Source organism: Schistocerca gregaria, chromosome 3 (genome assembly GCF_023897955.1).
Source record: "Schistocerca gregaria isolate iqSchGreg1 chromosome 3, iqSchGreg1.2, whole genome shotgun sequence".
In the NCBI taxonomy this organism is placed as follows: domain Eukaryota; kingdom Metazoa; phylum Arthropoda; class Insecta; order Orthoptera; family Acrididae; genus Schistocerca; species Schistocerca gregaria.
The window spans coordinates 242,085-256,459 of record NC_064922.1 but is presented as its reverse complement, the minus strand read 5'-3'; the positions used below and the strand labels follow the sequence as shown (position 1 = coordinate 256,459).

The following is a 14,375-nucleotide window of genomic DNA, read 5'->3' as shown; positions in this document are numbered from 1 at the left end:
TCCGCGCTTGGACACTTTGTATGTCGTGGCCAGATCTTTAAAGTTCGATATGACACCTTGACACTCCCAACGCGAGATGGCGGACTCAGTCTCACCGATGTACACAAAAAAGCGAAAGCTCTTTATTTCTGCAAAACTTACAAGCTATGGAAACAGTCACCGACCAGTCTGACCGCTCTTGTCCTGAATGAAATCGCACCGACTGATCTTCAACCGCCAATTGATGTGCACCATATACCGACTGCGCTCTACCACTTCAAGAGTTTTCTCTTAGAGTATAGTTATGTCCATACAACAGTCTCTGAAAAGAATTTGACGACAGTTAAGGCAATCTACAACTCCTTTGTGGCAACTAAATCACGGAATGTTATCGAACAAAAATTTCCAAACTACAACTGGGACGCGACGTGGCAAAACATCCACAGCCCCTACTTACCTTCGCAAGTAAAGGCGACGTGGTACGCTGCCGTCAATAGAAAAATCCCGACGCAGTCCAGGCTTCATGCAATTCATTTGCAGGACTCGCCAATGTGTGTCACGTGTAATCTCATAGACAGCGAAGAACACCGTTTCGTCTGTGGTACCACGAAAGATATATGGGGTTACGCCCGACAGAAACTGTCGAGCATCAAGAGGTCCTCACCATCTGCGATAACGCCAGCTGACTTTCTCAACCCTGAAGCAATCCCATTTCCCAGGACAAAGCGGAATGCTGTCAACTGGATAATAGGTCACACAGTGCACTATATTTTTAGTACTGGCGATAAGAACAAAGACGATTTCGTTCTATACCTGACCCTGCAGCACAGCATGATCGCACGCGAACGTAACTACAAGGCGACCTTTGCCAACTTTTTAAGCAAGACCATTGTGTGATATGCGATTCGACACTCGACCCGTCAGTCTTGCCATGACGGGGAACGTAATATTTAAAGAACGCCCGAAACTATACCACGAGACATGAATGCATGTTTAACCTTCTTTCGAAGTAAGGCGAAACCGACTATTCGCTACATCATTGAGGAGCAGCAGAGGACAATAACAGACGAAAGATGTGAAGACAACACTAGAGAAAAAAACAAACACTTTTCGTTTTCTTATATTTTGCACCAACAAAGGAGAAGATTCCTTTTTAATCACTTATTTCTTATTTATTTATTTATTAATCCTAACCAGAAAAGGTACTTTAGTTCGACACTGCTTAACATAGTTGATAGTGTCATCATTTTTTTTTTTTTTGCCGTTAACGCCTCACTCACCTAGAAGAAATGGATTGAGTTCTGGTGGAAGAATGGATCCCTTCTGGAAGATCCTCATAAAAAAAAAAAAAAAAAAAAAAAAAAAAAAAAAGAGGAAAAAAAAAGTGGTTCAAACAAAATTATAAATAAAAAATAAAAAAATTAAAAAAAAAAAAAAAAAAAAAAATGGATAAGGCGTCGGACTTCGGATCCGAAGATTGCAGGTTCGAATCCTGTCACGGTCGTGTTTTTCCAGTTCTGAGAAACAAACATACCGTTTTAATGTAGCAATTGTGCAGTACGAAACCGTCTGAATGTTGCTGTTGACCATTTTGTGCTTGGAGATGGTCTTGAGCTTGAAACACACACAAGAAGACCGGTGTTAACTAGCGAAATGGTCGGCAGAGTGCCCTCACCGCGAGGTTTGACTGGCACTTGCACATCTAAAACAACGTCGGAAAGTAACTCGTTCGGCTTTTGAGTCACGTCAAGTATGTGTGTTAATTTTGACGCCGCTAGCTCTGCAGATTGTCATGCAATTCCTTTACCTCTCAGAAATGATTATGAAATAAAAGTGAAGTACGTGACGAGTGTGACGTTAGGAAAACATTAGGCAGCATGCAGAGATTCTGTATGGGACTAACCTACCCAAACGAGTACTGTGTGATCTGCTACCCAGCAGGTACCCAACGAGGCAGCACGGCTAGCTCAGTCGGTAGAGTATGAGACTCTTAATCATAGGGTCGTGGGTTCGAGCCCTACCCTGGGCGGAACGGAATTTTTCTCCGCTGCAGATGTAAATTACCGATTTTCTGATTAACGTGATGTAATGGAAATAGCAACTTTAAAATTTGCCTACGTCTCAATCAGTCTCAAGAAAACTGTATTTGAAGGTGAAGGTGATTTTGTAGACATGTGAAAGTCATGTTCTGAAGTGCAGGTGGTTTTGTTTGGAGAGAACATCGGCTACGTGTCAGATGTGTAGCCAAGCAGTAATGGGTCGCCATAGCTGCTAATATTAGTCAAAAATATGAAGTGTTGTCAGCTGAAGTCTGATGATTCAGACGACCGTGCGGCGAAGTACGCAAAAGTTCCGCTAGGCCGCGCCTCTTTAGCTCAGTGGTAGAGCACTGGTCTAGTAAACCAGGAGTCGTGAGTTCCTTCCTTACAGGAGGAAAACGAATTTTGGAAATCAGTTGCGCGTCATGGCCGTATAGCAAACAGTATCTGTGATGGCGAACAATTAGCGAGAGGCGTTTTATTAAGAATTACTCTCAGATGTGATTAAGGCGAATGGCGCTGATAAAGCATTTGCCAAAGCGGTACGGCATAAAGTGGGACGAGGCATTCTGAATTACATTTTATAGATGTATTTCTCACAAATCTCTGAGCCTCTCGCGGTCGTCGTCGTCGTCGTCGTCGTCGTCGTCGTCGTCGCCGCCGCCGCTTCTGCAGAATTAGCAAATGGCCATCGTAGCAAATGCGGCGAGGGATACCCTGCCATCGATTCCGATTGCGCAAAGTGTGTGGTCTTGTTTTCCTGTCTATGTTTGGTCGGTCTCGTAAGAGGTTGAATGTAACGAATGGGTGGGAAAGAGTAAGGGGCAGCGGCTGTGTGGAACGAAAACACAATTCCTCAGGGGGTGTGAGCGTTCCGAGATGAATCGTATATAAGTTATACTTGGTCGTCAGTGACCGTGTGGCCTAATGGATAAGGCGTCGGACTTCGGATCCGAAGATTGCAGGTTCGAATCCTGTCACGGTCGTGTTTTTCCAGTTTTGAAAAACAAACATACCGTTTTAATGTAGCAATTGTGCAGTACGAAACCGTCTGAATGTTGCTGTTGACCATTTTGTGCTTGGAGATGGTCTTGAGCTTGAAACACACACAACAAGACCGGTGTTAACTAGCGAAATGGTCGGCAGAGTGCCCTCACCGCGAGGTTTGACTGGCACTTGCACATCTAAACAACGTCGGAAAGTAACTCGTTCGGCTTTTGAGTCACGTCAAGTATGTGTGTTAATTTTGACGCCGCTAGCTCTGCAGATTGTCATGCAATTCCTTTACCTCTCAGAAATGATTATGAAATAAAAGTGAAGTACGTGACGAGTGTGACGTTAGGAAAACATTAGGCAGCATGGAGAGATTCTGTATGGGACCAACCAACCCAAACGAGTACTGTGTGATCTGCTACCCCACACGTTCCCAACGAGGCAGCACGGCTAGCTCAGTCGGTAGAGCATGAGACTCTTAATCATAGGGTCGTGGGTTCGAGCCCTACCCTGGGCGGAACGGAATTTTTCTCCTTTGCAGATGTAAATTACCGATTTTCTGATTAACGTGATGTAATGGAAATAGCAACTTTAAAATTTGCCTACGTCTCAATCAGTCGCAAGAAAACTGTATTTGAAGGTGAAGGTGATTTTGTAGACATGTGTGAAAGTCATGTTCTGAAGTGCAGGTGATTTTGTTTGGAGAGAACATCGGCTACGTGTCAGATGTGTATCCAAGCAGTAATGGGTCGCCATAGCTGCAAATATTAGTGAAAAATATGAAGTGTTGTCAGCTGAAGTCTGATGATTCAGACGACCGTGCGGCGAAGTACGCAAAAGTTCCGCTAGGCCGCGCCTCTTTAGCTCAGTGGTAGAGCACTGGTCTAGTAAACCAAGAGTCGTAAGTTCCATCCTCACAGGAGGAAGACGAATTTTGGAAATCAGTTGCGCGTCATGGCCGTATAGCAAACAGTATCTGTGATGGCGAACAATTAGCGTGAGGAGTTTTATTAAGAATTACTCTCAGATGTGATTAAGGCGAATGGCGCTGATAAAGCATTTGCCAAAGCGGTACGGCATAAGGTGGGACGAGGCAGTGTGAATTACATTTTATAGATGTATTTCTCACAAATCGCTGAGCCTCTCGCGGTCGTCGTCGTCGTCGTCGCCGCCGCTTCTGCAGAAGTAGCAAATGGCCATCGTAGCAAATGCGGCGAGGGACACCCTGCCATCGATTCCGATTGCGCAAAGTGTGTGGTCTTGTTTTCCTGTCTATGTTTGGTCGGTCTCGTAAGAGGTTGAATGTAACGAATGGGTGGGAAAAAGTAAGGGGCAGCGGCTGTGTGGAACGAAAACACAATTCCTCAGGGGGTGTGAGCGTTTCGAGATGAATCGTATATAAGTAGTACTTGGTCGTCAGTGACCGGGTGGCCTAATGGATAAGGCGTCGGACTTCGGATACGAAGATTGCAGGTTCGAATCCTGTCACGGTCGTGTTTTTCCAGTTCTGAGAAACAAACATACCGTTTTAATGTAGCAATTGTGCAGTACGAAACCGTCTGAATGTTGCTGTTGACCATTTTGTGCTTGGAGATGGTCTTGAGCTTGAAACACACACAAGAAGACCGGTGTTAACTAGCGAAATGGTCGGCAGAGTGCCCTCACCGCGAGGTTTGACTGGCACTTGCACATCTAAAACAACGTCGGAAAGTAACTCGTTCGGCTTTTGAGTCACATCAAGAATGTGTGTTAATTTTGACGCCGCTAGCTCTGCAGATTGTCATGCAATTCCTTTACCTCTCAGAAATGATTATGAAATAAAAGTGAAGTACGTGACGAGTGTGACGTTAGGAAAACATTAGGCAGCATGGAGAGATTCTGTATGGGACCAACCAACCCAAACGAGTACTGTGTGATCTGCTACCCAGCAGGTACCGAACGAGGCAGCACGGCAAGCTCAGTCGGTAGAGCATGAGACTCTTAATCATAGGGTCGTGGGTTCGAGCCCTACCCTGGGCGGAACGGAATTTTTCTCCGCTGCAGATGTAAATTACCGATTTTCTGATTAACGTGATGTAATGGAAATAGCAACTTTAAAATTTGCCTACGTCTCAATCAGTCGCAAGAAAACTGTATTTGAAGGTGAAGGTGATTTTGTAGACATGTGAAAGTCATGTTCTGAAGTGCAGGTGGTTTTGTTTGGAGAGAACATCGGCTACGTGTCAGATGTGTAGCCAAGCAGTAATGGGTCGCCATAGCTGCTAGTATTAGTCAAAAATATGAAGTGTTGTCAGCTGAAGTCTGAAGATTCAGACGACCGTGCGGCGAAGTACGCAACAGTTCCGCTAGGCCGCGCCTCTTTAGCTCAGTGGTAGAGCACTGGTCTAGTAAACCAGGAGTCGTGAGTTCCATCCTTACAGGAGGAAGACGAATTTTGGAAATCAGTTGCGCGTCATGGCCGTATAGCAAACAGTATCTGTGATGGCAAACAATTAGCGAGAGGCGTTTTATTAAGAATTACTCTCAGATGTGATTAAGGCGAATGGCGCTGATAAAGCATTTGCCAAAGCGGTACGGCATAAGGTGGGACGAGGCATTCTGAATTACATTTTATAGATGTATTTCTCACAAATCTCTGAGCCTCTCGCGGTCGTCGTCGTCGTCGTCGTCGTCGTCGTCGTCGTCGTCGTCGTCGCCGCCGCCGCCGCCGCTTCTGCAGAATTAGCAAATGGCCATCGTAGCAAATGCGGCGAGGGACACCCTGCCATCGATTCCGATTGCGCAAAGTGTGTGGTCTTGTTTTCCTGTCTATGTTTGGTCGGTCTCGTAAGAGGTTGAATGTAACGAATGGGTGGGAAAGAGTAAGGGGCAGCGGCTGTGTGGAACGAAAACACAATTCCTCAGGGGGTGTGAGCGTTTCTAGATGAATCGTATATAAGTAATACTTGGTCGTCAGTGACGGTGTGGCCTAATGGATAAGGCGTCGGACTTCGGATCCGAAGATTGCAGGTTCGAATCCTGTCACGGTCGTGTTTTTCCAGTTCTGAGAAACAAACATACCGTTTTAATGTAGCAATTGTGCAGTACGAAACCGTCTGAATGTTGCTGTTGACCATTTTGTGCTTGGAGATGGTCTTGAGCTTGAAACACACACAAGAAGACCGGTGTTAACTAGCGAAATGGTCGGCAGAGTGCCCTCACCGCGAGGTTTGACTGGCACTTGCACATCTAAAACAACGTCGGAAAGTAACTCGTTCGGCTTTTGAGTCACGTCAAGTATGTGTGTTAATTTTGACGCCGCTAGCTCTGCAGATTGTCATGCATTTCCTTTACCTCTCAGAAATGATTATGAAATAAAAGTGAAGTACGTGACGAGTGTGACGTTAGGAAAACATTAGGCAGCATGGAGAGATTCTGTATGGGACCAACCAACCCAAACGAGTACTGTGTGATCTGCTACCCAGCAGGTACCCAACAAGGCGGCGCGGCTAGCTCAGTCGGTAGAGCATGAGACTCTTAATCATGGGGTCGTGGGTTCGAGCCCTACCCTGGGCGGAACGGATTTTTTCTCCTTTGCAGATGTAAATTACCGATTTTCTGATTAACGTGATGTAATGGAAATAGCAACTTTAAAATTTGCCTACGTCTCCATCAGTCGCAAGAAAACTGTATTTGAAGGTGAAGGTGATTAGGTAGCCATGTGTGAAAGTCATGTTCTGAAGTGCAGGTGATTTTGTTTGGAGAGAACATCGGCTACGTGTCAGATGTGTATCCAAGCAGTAATGGGTCGCCATAGCTGCAAATATTAGTGAAAAATATGAAGTGTTGTCAGCTGAAGTCTGAAGATTCAGACGACCGTACGGACGAAGTACGCCAAAGTTCCGCTAGGCCGCGCCTCTTTAGCTCAGTGGTAGAGCACTGGTCTAGTAAACCAGGAGTCGTGAGTTCCATCCTCACAGGAGGAAGACGAATTTTGGAAATCAGTTGCGCGTCATGGACGTATAGCAAACAGTATCTGTGATGGCGAACAATTAGCGTGAGGAGTTTTATTAAGAATTACTCTCAGATGTGATTAAGGCGAATGGCGCTGATAAAGCATTTGCCAAAGCGGTACGGCATAAGGTGGGACGAGGCATTCTGAATTACATTTTATAGATGTATTTCTCACAAATCGCTGAGCCTCTCGCGGTCGTCGTCGCCGTCGCCGCCGCCGCTTCTGCAGAAGTAGCAAATGGCCATCGTAGCAAATGCGGCGAGGGACACCCTGCCATCGATTCCGATTGCGCAATGTGTGTGGTCTTGTTTTCCTGTCTATGTTTGGTCGGTCTCGTAAGAGGTTGAATGTAACGAATGGGTGGGAAAGAGTAAGAGGCAGCGGCTGTGTGGAACGAAAACACAATTCCTCAGGGGGTGTGAGCGTTTCGAGATGAATCGTATATAAGTAATTCTTGGTCGTCAGTGACCGTGTGGCCTAATGGATAAGGCGTCGGACTTCGGATCCGAAGATTGCAGGTTCGAATCCTGTCACGGTCGTGTTTTTCCAGTTCTGAGAAACAAACTTACCGTTTTAATGTAGCAATTGTGCAGTACGAAACCGTCTGAATGTTGCTGTTGGCCATTTTGTGCTTGGAGATGGTCTTGAGCTTGAAACACACACAAGAAGACCGGTGTTAACTAGCGAAATGGTCGGCAGAGTGCCCTCACCGCGAGGTTTGACTGGCACTTGCACATCTAAAACAACGTCGGAAAGTAACTCGTTCGGCTTTTGAGTCACGTCAAGTATGTGTGTTAATTTTGACGCCGCTAGCTCTGCAGATTGTCATGCAATTCCCTTTACCTCTCAGAAATGATTATGAAATAAAAGTGAAGTACGTAACGAGTGTGACGTTGGGAAAACATTAGGCAGCATGGAGAGATTCTGTATGGGACCAACCAACCCAAACGAGTACTGTGTGATCTGCTACCCAGCACGTACCCAACGAGGCAGCACGGCTAGCTCAGTCGGTAGAGCATGAGACTCTTAATCACAGGGTCGTGGGTTCGACCCCTTCGCTGGGCGGAACGGAATTTTTTTCCACTGCAGATGTAAATTACCGATTTTCTGATTAACGTGATGTAATGGAAATAGCAACTTTAAAATTTGCCTACGTCTCAATCAGTCGCAAGAAAACTGTATTTGAAGGTGAAGGTGATTTTGTAGACATGTGAAAGTCATGTTCTGAAGTGCAGGTGGTTTTGTTTGGAGAGAACATCGGCTACGTGTCAGATGTGTAGCCAAGCAGTAATGGGTCGCCATAGCTGCTAATATTAGTCAAAAATATGAAGTGTTGTCAGCTGAAGTCTGAAGATTCAGACGACCGTGCGGCGAAGTACGCAAAAGTTCCGCTAGGCCGCGCCTCTTTAGCTCAGTGGTAGAGCACTGGTCTAGTAAACCAGGAGTCGTGAGTTCCATCCTTACAGGAGGAAGACGAATTTTGGAAATCAGTTGCGCGTCATGGCCGTATAGCAAACAGTATCTGTGATGGCGAACAATTAGCGGGAGGCGTTTTATTAAGAATTACTCTCAGATGTGATTAAGGCGAATGGCGCTGATAAAGCATTTGCCAAAGCGGTACGGCATAAGGTGGGACGAGGCAGTGTGAATTACATTTTATAGATGTATTTCTCACAAATCGCTGAGCCTCTCGCGGTCGTCGTCGCCGTCGCCGCCGCCGCTTCTGCAGAAGTAGCAAATGGCCATCGTAGCAAATGCGGCGAGGGACACCCTGCCATCGATTCCGATTGCGCAAAGTGTGTGGTCTTGTTTTCCTGTCTATGTTTGGTCGGTCTCGTAAGAGGTTGAATGTAACGAATGGGTGGGAAAGAGTAAGAGGCAGCGGCTGTGTGGAACGAAAACACAATTCCTCAGGGGGTGTGAGTGTTTCGAGATGAATCGTATATAAGTAATACTTGGTCGTCAGTGACCGTGTGGCCTAATGGATAAGGCGTCGGACTTCGGATCCGAAGATTGCAGGTTCGAATCCTGTCACGGTCGTGTTTTTCCAGTTCTGAGAAACAAACTTACCGTTTTAATGTAGCAATTGTGCAGTACGAAACCGTCTGAATGTTGCTGTTGACCATTTTGGAAATAGCAACTTTAAAATTTGCCTACGTCTCCATCAGTCGCAAGAAAACTGTATTTGAAGGTGAAGGTGATTTTGTAGCCATGTGTGAAAGTCATGTTCTGAAGTGCAGGTGATTTTGTTTGGAGAGAACATCGGCTACGTGTCAGATGTGTATCCAAGCAGTAATGGGTCGCCATAGCTGCAAATATTAGTGAAAAATATGAAGTGTTGTCAGCTGAAGTCTGAAGATTCAGACGACCGTACGGACGAAGTACGCCAAAGTTCCGCTAGGCCGCGCCTCTTTAGCTCAGTGGTAGAGCACTGGTCTAGTAAACCAGGAGTCGTGAGTTCCATCCTCACAGGAGGAAGACGAATTTTGGAAATCAGTTGCGCGTCACGGCCGTATAGCAAACAGTATCTGTGATGGCGAACAATTAGCGTGAGGAGTTTTATTAAGAATTACTCTCAGATGTGATTAAGGCGAATGGCGCTGATAAAGCATTTGCCAAAGCGGTACGGCATAAGGTGGGACGAGGCAGTGTGAATTACATTTTATAGATGTATTTCTCACAAATCGCTGAGCCTCTCGCGGTCGTCGTCGTCGTCGTCGTCGTCGTCGTCGTCGTCGTCGCCGCCGCCGCTTCTGCAGAAGTAGCAAATGGCCATCGTAGCAAATGCGGCGAGGGACACCCTGCCATCGATTCCGATTGCGCAAAGTGTGTGGTCTTGTTTTCCTGTCTATGTTTGGTCGGTCTCGTAAGAGGTTGAATGTAACGAATGGGTGGGAAAGAGTAAGGGGCAGCGGCTGTGTGGAACGAAAACACAATTCCTCAGGGGGTGTGAGCGTTTCGAGATGAATCGTATATAAGTAATACTTGGTCGTCAGTGACCGTGTGGCCTAATGGATAAGGCGTCGGACTTCGGATCCGAAGATTGCAGGTTCGAATCCTGTCACGGTCGTGTTTTTCCAGTTCTGAGAAACAAACATACCGTTTTAATGTAGCAATTGTGCAGTACGAAACCGTCTGAATGTTGCTGTTGACCATTTTGTGCTTGGAGATGGTCTTGAGCTTGAAACACACACAAGAAGACCGGTGTTAACTAGCGAAATGGTCGGCAGAGTGCCCTCACCGCGAGGTTTGACTGGCACTTGCACATCTAAAACAACGTCGGAAAGTAACTCGTTCGGCTTTTGAGTCACGTCAAGTATGTGTGTTAATTTTGACGCCGCTAGCTCTGCAGATTGTCATGCAATTCCTTTACCTCTCAGAAATGATTATGAAATAAAAGTGAAGTACGTGACGAGTGTGACGTTAGGAAAACATTAGGCAGCATGGAGAGATTCTGTATGGGACCAACCAACCCAAACGAGTACTGTGTGATCTGCTACCCAGCAGGTACCCAACGAGGCAGCACGGCTAGCTCAGTCGGTAGAGCATGAGACTCTTAATCACAGGGTCGTGGGTTCGACCCCTTCGCTGGGCGGAACGGAATTTTTTTCCACTGCAGATGTAAATTACCGATTTTCTGATTAACGTGATGTAATGGAAATAGCAACTTTAAAATTTGCCTACGTCTCAATCAGTCGCAAGAAAACTGTATCTGAAGGTGAAGGTGATTTTGTAGACATGTGTGAAAGTCATGTTCTGAAGTGCAGGTGATTTTGTTTGGAGAGAACATCGGCTACGTGTCAGATGTGTATCCAAGCAGTAATGGGTCGCCATAGCTGCTAATATTAGTCAAAAATATGAAGTGTTGTCAGCTGAAGTCTGAAGATTCAGACGACCGTACGGACGAAGTACGCAACAGTTCCGCTAGGCCGCGCCTCTTTAGCTCAGTGGTAGAGCACTGGTCTAGTAAACCAGGAGTCGTGAGTTCCATCCTCACAGGAGGAAGACGAATTTTGGAAATCAGTTGCGCGTCATGGCCGTATAGCAAACAGTATCTGTGATGGCGAACAATTAGCGTGAGGAGTTTTATTAAGAATTACTCTCAGATGTGATTAAGGCGAATGGCGCTGATAAAGCATTTGCCAAAGCGGTACGGCATAAGGTGGGACGAGGCATTCTGAATTACATTTTATTGATGTATTTCTCACAAATCTCTGAGCCTCTCGCGGTCGTCGTCGTCGTCGTCGTCGTCGTCGCCGCCGCCGCTTCTGCAGAATTAGCAAATGGCCATCGTAGCAAATGCGGCGAGGGACACCCTGCCATCGATTCCGATTGCGCAAAGTGTGTGGTCTTGTTTTCCTGTCTATGTTTGGTCGGTCTCGTAAGAGGTTGAATGTAAAGAATGGGTGGGAAAGAGTAAGGGACAGCGGCTGTGTGGAACGAAAACACAATTCCTCAGGTGGTGTGAGCGTTTCGAGATGAATCGTATATAAGTTATACTTGGTCGTCAGTGACCGTGTGGCCTATTGGATAAGGCGTCGGACTTCGGATCCGAAGATTGCAGGTTCGGATCCTGTCACGTGCGTGTTTTTCCAGTTCTGAGAAACAAACATACCGTTTTAATGTAGCAATTGTGCAGTACGAAACCGTCTGAATGTTGCTGTTGACCATTTTGTGCTTGGAGATGGTCTTGAGCTTGAAACACACACAAGAAGACCGGTGTTAACTAGCGAAATGGTCGGCAGAGTGCCCTCACCGCGAGGTTTGACTGGCACTTGCACATCTATAACAACGTCGGAAAGTAACTCGTTCGGCTTTTGAGTCACGTCAAGTATGTGTGTTAGTTTTGACGGCGCTAGCTCTGCAGATTGTCATGCATTTCCTTTACCTCTCAGAAATGATTATGAAATAAAAGTGAAGTACGTGACGAGTGTGACGTTAGGAAAACATTAGGCAGCATGGAGAGATTCTGTATGGGACCAACCAACCCAAACTAGTACTAAGTGATCTGCTACCCAGCAGGTACCCAACGAGGCGGCACGGCTAGCTCAGTCGGTAGAGCATGAGACTCTTAATCATGGGGTCGTGGGTTCGAGCCCTACCCTGGGCGGAACGGAATTTTTCTCCTTTGCAGATGTAAATTACCGATTTTCTGATTAACGTGATGTAATGGAAATAGCAACTTTAAAATTTGCCTACGTCTCCATCAGTCGCAAGAAAACTGTATTTGAAGGTGAAGGTGATTTTGTAGCCATGTGTGAAAGTAATGTTCTGAAGTGCAGGTGATTTTGTTTGGAGAGAACATCGGCTACGTGTCAGATGTGTATCCAAGCAGTAATGGGTCGCCATAGCTGCAAATATTAGTGAAAAATATGAAGTGTTGTCAGCTGAAGTCTGAAGATTCAGACGACCGTACGGACGAAGTACGCCAAAGTTCCACTAGGCCGCGCCTCTTTAGCTCAGTGGTAGAGCACTGGTCTAGTAAACCAGGAGTCGTGAGTTCCATCCTCACAGGAGGAACACGAATTTTGGAAATCAGTTGCCTCTCGCGGTCGTCGTCGCCGTCGCCGCCGCCGCTTCTGCAGAAGTAGCAAATGGCCATAGTAGCAAATGCGGCGAGGGACACCCTGACATCGATTCCGAATGCGCAAAGTGTGTGGTCTTGTTTTCCTGTCTATGTTGGTCGGTCTCGTAAGAGGTTGAATGTAACGAATGGGTGGGAAAGAGGAAGGGGCAGCGGCTGTGTGGAACAAAAACACAATTCCTCAGGGGGTGTGAGCGTTTCGAGATGAGTCGTATATAAGTTATACTTGGTCGTCAGTGACCGTGTGGCCTAATGGATAAGCGTCGGACTTCGGATCCGAAGATTGCAGGTTCTAATCCTGTCACGGTCGTGTTTTTCCAGTTCTGAAAAACAAACATACCGTTTTAATGTAGCAATTGTGCAGTACGAAACCGTCTGAATGTTGCTGTTGACCATTTTGTGCTTGGAGATGGTCTTGAGCTTGAAACACACACAACAAGACCGGTGTTAACTAGCGAAATGGTCGGCAGAGTGCCCTCACCGCGAGGTTTGACTGGCACTTGCACATCTAAAACAACGTCGGAAAGTAACTCGTTCGGCTTTTGAGTCACGTCAAGTATGTGTGTTAATTTTGACGCCGCTAGCTCTGCAGATTGTCATGCAATTCCTTTACCTCTCAGAAATGATTATGAAATGAAAGTGAAGTACGTGACGAGTGTGACGTTAGGAAAACATTAGGCAGCATGGAGAGATTCTGTATGGGACCAACCAACCCAAACGAGTACTGTGTGATCTGCTACCCAGCAGATAGCCAGCGAGGCAGCACGGCTAGCTCAGTCGGTAGAGCGTGACACTCTTAATCACAGGGTCGTCGGTTCGAGCCCTACGCTGGGCGGAACGGAATTTTTCTCCGCTGCAGATGTAAATTACCGATTTTCTGATTAACGTGATGGAATGGAAATAGCAACTTTAAAATTTGCCTACGTCTCAATCAGTCGCAAGGAAACTGTATTTGAAGGTGAAGGTGATTTTGTAGACATGTGTGAAAGTCATGTTCTGAAGTGCAGGTGGTTTTGTTTGGAGAGAACATCGGCTACGTGTCAGATGTGTAGCCAAGCAGTAATGGGTCGCCATAGCTGCAAATATTAGTCAAAAATACGAAGTGTTGTGAGCTGAAGTCTGATGATTCAGACGACCGTACTGTCGAAGTACGCAAAAGTTCTGCTACGCCGCGCCTCTTTAGCTCAGTGGTAGAGCACTGGTCTAGTAAACCAGGAGTCGTGAGTTCCATCCTCAGAGGAGGAAGACGAATTTTGGAAATCAGTTGCGCGTCATGGCCGTATAGCAAACGGTATCTGTGATGACGAACAATTAGCGAGAGGCGTTTTATTAAGAATTACTTTCAGATGTGATTAAGGCGAATGGCGCTGATAAAGCATTTGTCAAAGCGGTACGGCATAAGGTGGTACGAGTCAGTCTGAATTACATTTTATAGATGTATTTCTCACAAATCTCTTAGCCAGTCGTCGCTTCTGCAGAAGTAGCAAATGGCCATCGTAGCAAATGCGGCGAGGGACACCCCGCCAACGATTCCGATTGCGCAAAGTGTGTGGTCTTGTTTTCCTGTCTATGTTTGGTCGGTCTCGTAAGAGGTTTGAATGTAACGAATGGGTGGGAAAGAGTAAGGGGCAGCGGCTGTGTGTAACGAAAACACAATTCCTCAGGGGGTGTGAGCGTTTCGAGATGAGTCGTATATAAGTTATACTAGGTCGTCAGTGACCGTGTGGCCTAATGGATAAAAAAAAAAAAAAAATGGATAAGGCGTCGGGCTTCGGATCCGAAGATT

The 14,375-nt window shown here is 46.2% G+C and overlaps 11 non-coding genes across 11 annotated transcripts; all 11 read left to right on the top strand.

Annotated features, from left to right (window-relative positions):
- Window positions 1-2,931: 2,931 nt before the first annotated feature.
- On the top strand, window positions 2,932-3,004 carry Trnar-ucg (transfer RNA arginine (anticodon UCG)). The gene has a single exon. It is a non-coding gene; the product is annotated as a tRNA-Arg (tRNA).
- Window positions 3,005-5,968: 2,964 nt separating this feature from the next.
- On the top strand, window positions 5,969-6,041 carry Trnar-ucg (transfer RNA arginine (anticodon UCG)). Its single transcript has one exon. It is a non-coding gene; the product is annotated as a tRNA-Arg (tRNA).
- An 863-nt stretch (window positions 6,042-6,904) lies between these two features.
- On the top strand, window positions 6,905-6,976 carry Trnat-agu (transfer RNA threonine (anticodon AGU)). Its single transcript has one exon. It is a non-coding gene; the product is annotated as a tRNA-Thr (tRNA).
- A 495-nt stretch (window positions 6,977-7,471) lies between these two features.
- Trnar-ucg (transfer RNA arginine (anticodon UCG)) lies at window positions 7,472-7,544 on the top strand. The gene has a single exon. It is a non-coding gene; the product is annotated as a tRNA-Arg (tRNA).
- Window positions 7,545-7,997: 453 nt separating this feature from the next.
- On the top strand, window positions 7,998-8,070 carry Trnak-cuu (transfer RNA lysine (anticodon CUU)). The gene has a single exon. It is a non-coding gene; the product is annotated as a tRNA-Lys (tRNA).
- A 902-nt stretch (window positions 8,071-8,972) lies between these two features.
- On the top strand, window positions 8,973-9,045 carry Trnar-ucg (transfer RNA arginine (anticodon UCG)). The gene has a single exon. It is a non-coding gene; the product is annotated as a tRNA-Arg (tRNA).
- A 366-nt stretch (window positions 9,046-9,411) lies between these two features.
- Trnat-agu (transfer RNA threonine (anticodon AGU)) lies at window positions 9,412-9,483 on the top strand. The gene has a single exon. It is a non-coding gene; the product is annotated as a tRNA-Thr (tRNA).
- A 519-nt stretch (window positions 9,484-10,002) lies between these two features.
- On the top strand, window positions 10,003-10,075 carry Trnar-ucg (transfer RNA arginine (anticodon UCG)). The gene has a single exon. It is a non-coding gene; the product is annotated as a tRNA-Arg (tRNA).
- Window positions 10,076-10,527: 452 nt separating this feature from the next.
- Window positions 10,528-10,600, top strand: Trnak-cuu (transfer RNA lysine (anticodon CUU)). Its single transcript has one exon. It is a non-coding gene; the product is annotated as a tRNA-Lys (tRNA).
- Window positions 10,601-10,938: 338 nt separating this feature from the next.
- Trnat-agu (transfer RNA threonine (anticodon AGU)) lies at window positions 10,939-11,010 on the top strand. The gene has a single exon. It is a non-coding gene; the product is annotated as a tRNA-Thr (tRNA).
- A 1,443-nt stretch (window positions 11,011-12,453) lies between these two features.
- Trnat-agu (transfer RNA threonine (anticodon AGU)) lies at window positions 12,454-12,527 on the top strand. The gene has a single exon. It is a non-coding gene; the product is annotated as a tRNA-Thr (tRNA).
- The last annotated feature ends 1,848 nt before the right edge of the window (window positions 12,528-14,375 follow it).